Below are 6,000 nucleotides of genomic sequence, written 5' to 3' on the forward strand. Positions count from 1 at the left end.
TGAATCTCTACCTACAAGAGTTGTTCAGGGGGATTAGAGACATGCATCCTCACTATGACCCCTGACTCACACTCCCAGACATGCTGGCCACCTGCCCATTCCTCAGAGAAGCCAAATTTTTCTGTCTCAGAGTGTTTTCATTTGGTACTTTCTCTTCCTGGAAGGATTCCCCCTGGATCTTTCCATGGCTTCATGGCTGGCTTGTTTTCATCATTAGGATCTCAACTTGAATATCATCTGCTTACAGAGGCCTTTCCTGACCATTCCATTTAAGGTGCTCCCCCCAAGTCACTCTCTATCATAATATTATTTCTTCATGACACTTCTCTATCTAGAATTATTTTTACTGTCTTCTTCCTTCCCATTAAAATATAAGCTTCATAAATGAAAAGGATTTGTCTATCTTGTTCAATGCCGTATTCATGTTATCTAATTTCTACAGGGATTAGCACACTTTTTTTGTAAAGGGTTAAATAGTAGATATTTGAGGATTTGCAGATCATCTACTCAACTCTGTCACAGCCACTCAACTCAGCTCTTGTAGCGTGAAAGCAGCCATAGACAATAAGTAAAGATATGGGCATAGCTGTTCTAATTAAAAAAAGCAGGCAACTGGGTGGGTTTGTCCTGCAGCCACAGAATGTTGTACTAGAACATAGTGCTCAGTATAGTATTTTTGAATGAATGAATGAACATAAGTCCTTTTTACCTGGATTGATACAAGGTCATGATTACCTACTTGTTATTCCATTCCAAACAGATGAGCAATGTATACATATATTGCTTTGTCATAAGTCCTTGGCCCTGAAATTATCTAGTAAAAGATGCACTAAATTTGTTGGAGGTTACTCAGTTGTGTCACTGTGCCTTTGTCTAGGTTCATTCTTCATCTTTTTACTTTTCATTTCTACACTCATAGGCGCAGAGCTTTCTTTACATGAAGCCAGGTATATGACCAAGGAAAGGATATGATTTCCAGAGACTGTTTCTACCATTACCCTAAACATAAAATACTCTGAAGAGAAGTAGTAGGTTGATTTAAAGTCACTCTACTTTCCCTAACATCTGCTGCTAACATGACTGTTATCCTTCACAAAGAACAGGTCTTAGCTTTACAAAATTCAACTTTTAAGTTGTCCTTGAAGAAAACTATCTGAGGAAAGTAGTGTGTTTAGTTGTCTTACAAAGCAGATAATCTCAAGAGATCAGTATAATTCATGTTTCCTTGATGTAACTGAAAAGTGATCAAAATACTTTCCACTGTGACAGAATTTCTGTCCCATCACACTTTTGACCAGATTGTTTCATCATTAAAGTTTTTTTTCTGGGTTAGTTTTTATTTTATTTTATATTTTTAAATTTTATTTTACTTATGTTTTGTGGGGACAGCTTGCCGGTAGGGGGATCCGAACTCTTGATCTCGGTGTTATAACACCAAGCTCTAACCAACTGAGCTAACCTGCCACCCCTGGTTAGTTTTTAACAAATTTGTTTCCTTTCTTCACATCTTTTCTTCTATTTTGATCATGTTCATATATCTAATATTTTGACCAATGCAATGATTTTGAATTTGGATTTAGATCTTCCAAATAGAGTTAATAGTGAAGAGATAGTGCTACTGCTTTTTATACAGAAAAGGGCTGACTTAAATTATATTTTTAAGACTTCAGTAATAAAGTTGAAATTAGAAGCTATGTTTTAATTTTGGTTTATCAAGTTGCCTTTCTTTTTAATTATTTAAAATTGATTTTTAATTACAAAAGCTATGCATGAGCCTCTTTTAGTTGTAAAACTTTGAAACATAACTGTTAAGTAAACGGCTTCATTGATCATCACCACCTTAGGTCTCCACACCCACCCATATCTCTGAGGTCATTCCGGTTTATATTTTGCTGTGTATAATTTCAGATATCGATTTATGTATTGACATATGTATGCAGACATATTACTGGTCATATTTCATTCCTTGTTCCTGCTGCAGTGCACAGGTATATCATACTAGATCTATTATTACCTATACAGATGGCTATTGAAATTGTTTCTAATTCATCTTATTGTATAGACTGGGCTTCTACGTACTGTACATCTCTCCTTAGAATGTGTAATTGAAAGTGTCATTCTGTTGTTCTCTTTATATCACTCCACTTATATTTTTCACAGCATGCGTTCCTACTTTCTTATTTGTTTTTGCCTGCTTTTTGTCTGTCTCCCCCACTGGAAAATGACACCATCTTAATCTTTCTTATTCACCACTGCACTCTTGATGCTTACTACACCTGCATATAGCATACATTCAACAAATATTTATTGACTAGTTTGTACAGAAACAAATGTTTGCATGCTTCCCAGATACTCTTTTGCTATTTAATAATTATTCCCATCTTCATTTTATCAGTTGATAAATATTTCTAGGAATTATTAGGCCTAATACTGAAAGTTTAAAGGGAGAATGCTTCAGCTTGTTACAGTCTTAAGGTCAATTCTGAACAGCTAATTTTATTTTAAAGGGTAATCTATTACCATAGTAATCACAAACAAAGACATTTTATTTTACTCTCACTAGACACAACAGTTTTAGGTAATTTTAAAACATATTTCGGTCTTGCTTCAGTTCACTAATTAAGAGAATGCAGATAATGTTTAATTACATGTGACCCACGTAATAAATTGAAAATTGTTTGCTCACTTCAGAAATAAGTTTCTTTTAGGTAGAATTTTTTTTTAAGTGGCTTACAGAGTTATCATTTGAGTGATTGATATCTGCACATTCTTTGAGCTACTCTGAATTTGGATTTTGAGTATTGGATCATGTATGGTGACTACCTTCCCTGGAAAGCCTATAATCTCTACCTTCAATTCACCTCTGATCTTTCTCTGTGGGTCTTACATCACCATCCATCTGATGCTCTTAGGTCTGTAAAGGATCATATTTGCTTTTCTCTGTATTATATTTCTACCAGTGATGAATGAGAGTTCCAGATGCCCTGCATCCTTTTTAGGAATTGGTATTTGTATCAGTTCCCTTGAACTGCTGTAACCAAGTATCACAGACTTGGTGGCTTAGGCCACCAGGAATTTATTCTTTCATGGTTCTAGAGGTCATAATTCTGAAATCAAGATGTCAATAGGACCAGGCTCTCTCTGAAGGCACTAGAGAAAGATCCAACCTATGCCTCTTTCCTAGCTTCTGATAGACCCAGACATTGCTTGGCCTGTGGATGGATCACTCCATTGTCACACAGCTGTCTTCACACCATCTTCCTTCTGTATCTTTCTCTGTGTCCAAATTTCTCCCTTTTACAGTCAGTCATATTAAATTAGGGCTTACCCTAATGATCTCATCTTAACTTAATTAGTTCTATAAAGACTTTATTTCCAAATAAGGTCACATTGTGGGCTACTGGGGGTTAGGACTTCAACATTTATTTTTGGGGGGACACAGTTCAGCCCATAATAATATTGTTAGTTTTTAAGGACTTTAGTTTTTCAAATAGGTGTGTAGTAGCATTTAATTGGTATTTTAATTTGTTTTTTTTTTTTTTTTATTATTATTGACTGGTAAGGGGATTGTGACCCTTGGCATGGTGTGGTCTGCACCACGCTCAACCGGTGAGCACACCAGCCATCCCTATATAGGATCCAAACCCACAGCCTCGGTGCTACCAGCACCGCACTCTCCCGAGTGAGCCACAGGGCTGGCCCTTAATTTGTAATTTCTTAATGACAATTGATGTTGAACAGTTTTTCATATACTTATTGGTTATTGATATATTGTCTTTAGTGAAGTGTCTGTTCAGATTGTTTGCCCATATTTTAATTATATTATTTGTCTTCTTTTTGTTGAGTTTTAAGTGTTCTGAATATATTTGATATAGATTTGCAAATATTTCCTCCAATTATGTGACTTTTCATTGTTTTAGCAGTGTCCTGTAGAACTGTTCGTAATCATAGTGAAGTTCAACTTATTTTTTTTCTTTCATGGATTGTGTCTTTGGTGTTGTATCTAAAAAGTCATCACCAAACCCAAGGCCATCTAGACTTTTTTCTGTTTTATCTTCTTCTATAAGAAGTTTATAGTTTTGTGTTTAAAATTTAGATTTACAATCTTTTTGAGTTATTTTTTGTGGAAGACATTAGGTCTGTGTCTAGATCTATTTGTCTATTCTTTGGCCAATAATACTTGATTACTGCAGCTATATATAATAAGTCTTGGAGTCAGATGGTGTCCTCTAACTCTGCTCTTCTTCAATATTGTGTTGGCTATGCTGAGCCTTTTCTCTTTTCATATATATACATATATCTAAAATATATATTTTTGAACCCTTTGTAAATATATACAAAAAAACCTTACTTGAATTTTGTTTGGAATTATATGGAATCTGTAGATCAAATTCAGAATGACATCTTAACCATATTGTTTTCCTATCCATAAACATGGACTATATCTTCATTTATTTAATTCTTTGATTTTTTAAATCAGAGTTTTGTAGTTTTTCTCATATCAATATTGTATTTTTTTGTTAGATTTATGCCTAAGTATTTCATTTCTGGTGCTAATGTAAATAATGTGTTTTTAATTTCAAATCCAATTTTTCATTATTTGTATGTAGAAAAGCAATTGACTTGAATATCAGCCTTTTATCCTGCAACCTTGCTATAATCCCTTACTCATTCCACAAGTTTTTATTGTTCTTGTTCTTTGGGATTTTCTTCATAGACAATCATGTCATCTTTGACAAAAAGTCAGTTTTAAAGTTTTATTGCTTTCTTCCCAGCCTATATACCTTTAAAAAAATATTTTCTTATCTTGTTGCTTTAGCTAGGACTTCAAGTACAATGTGGAATAGCCATGGTGAGAAGGGGCATCTTTGCCTTGTTCCTGATGTTAGGGAGCTGGTGTGGGAGAAATATCCTCCCTGTACTAGAATGGGTTCTGGCAAATTATCTTCTCCTGAAGTGTGTTTCTCTGTTATGGAGAATACTCTGGGCATATTTTACAATGATCATTATTTCTCTCGCACTGTCAGATCCACTATGAGACCTTTCTCTGATCTTCACCGTAAGAATCTAGAAGGATTCCTGGAAATAAAACCCATAAAAGAATGCATCCACCAGATGGTATACCCAAGGAGTTTCTGACACTCACACCAGTCTACACTTAGTCACCAAAATTTCCATGTAAATCTTTATACTAAGTTATGGTACCAAAGTCTCCTACTTAAGGTAAGCAGATCTCAGCTGTGCTCTCTCAATTCACCCGCTTCTCCAGACTTTAGTGTGGAGTTTGCCCTGCAAACTCAGTTCTCTGATGGTTTCAAAAAAAGTTACTGATGTTCACTTTAGCAAAAGTATTGATTGTGTGTTGTTTTTCTCATACCTATGGACAATATATAATGATAAAAGGATCTATCCATCAAGAAGACATAAGAATCATAAATATATGTGCACCTAATGTTGGAGCAGCAAGATTTACAAAGCAAACACTATGAAATCTAAAGAAAGAAATAGACACTAACACCATCATAGTAGGGAACCTGAACACCCCACTCTCATCATTGGACAGATCATCTAGGCAAAAAAATCAACAGAGAAACACAAGATCTAAACAATACTTTAGACCAGTTGGATTTGGCAGATATCTACAGAACATTCCATCCAACAACCTCAGAATATTCATTCTTCTCATCAGCACATGGAACATTCTCCAGGATAGACCACGTTAGGTCACAAAGCAAGTCTTAACAAATTCAAAAAAATTGGAATTATTCCATGTATTTTTTCTGATCACAATGGATTAAAATCATTAATAAACTAAACTCTGAAAACTATACAAACTCATGGAAATTAAACAACATTGTACTTAATGACATGTGAGTCCAAGAAGAAATTAAACAGGGAATCAAAAAATTTCTTGAAACTAATGAAAATAATGAAAAATCATACCAAAACCTGTGGGATACTGCAAAAGCAGTATTAAGGGGGAAATTTATTGCATTAAGT

The sequence above is a fragment of the Cynocephalus volans genome, chromosome 5 (genome assembly GCF_027409185.1).
Source record: "Cynocephalus volans isolate mCynVol1 chromosome 5, mCynVol1.pri, whole genome shotgun sequence".
Classification (NCBI taxonomy): Eukaryota; Metazoa; Chordata; class Mammalia; order Dermoptera; family Cynocephalidae; genus Cynocephalus; species Cynocephalus volans.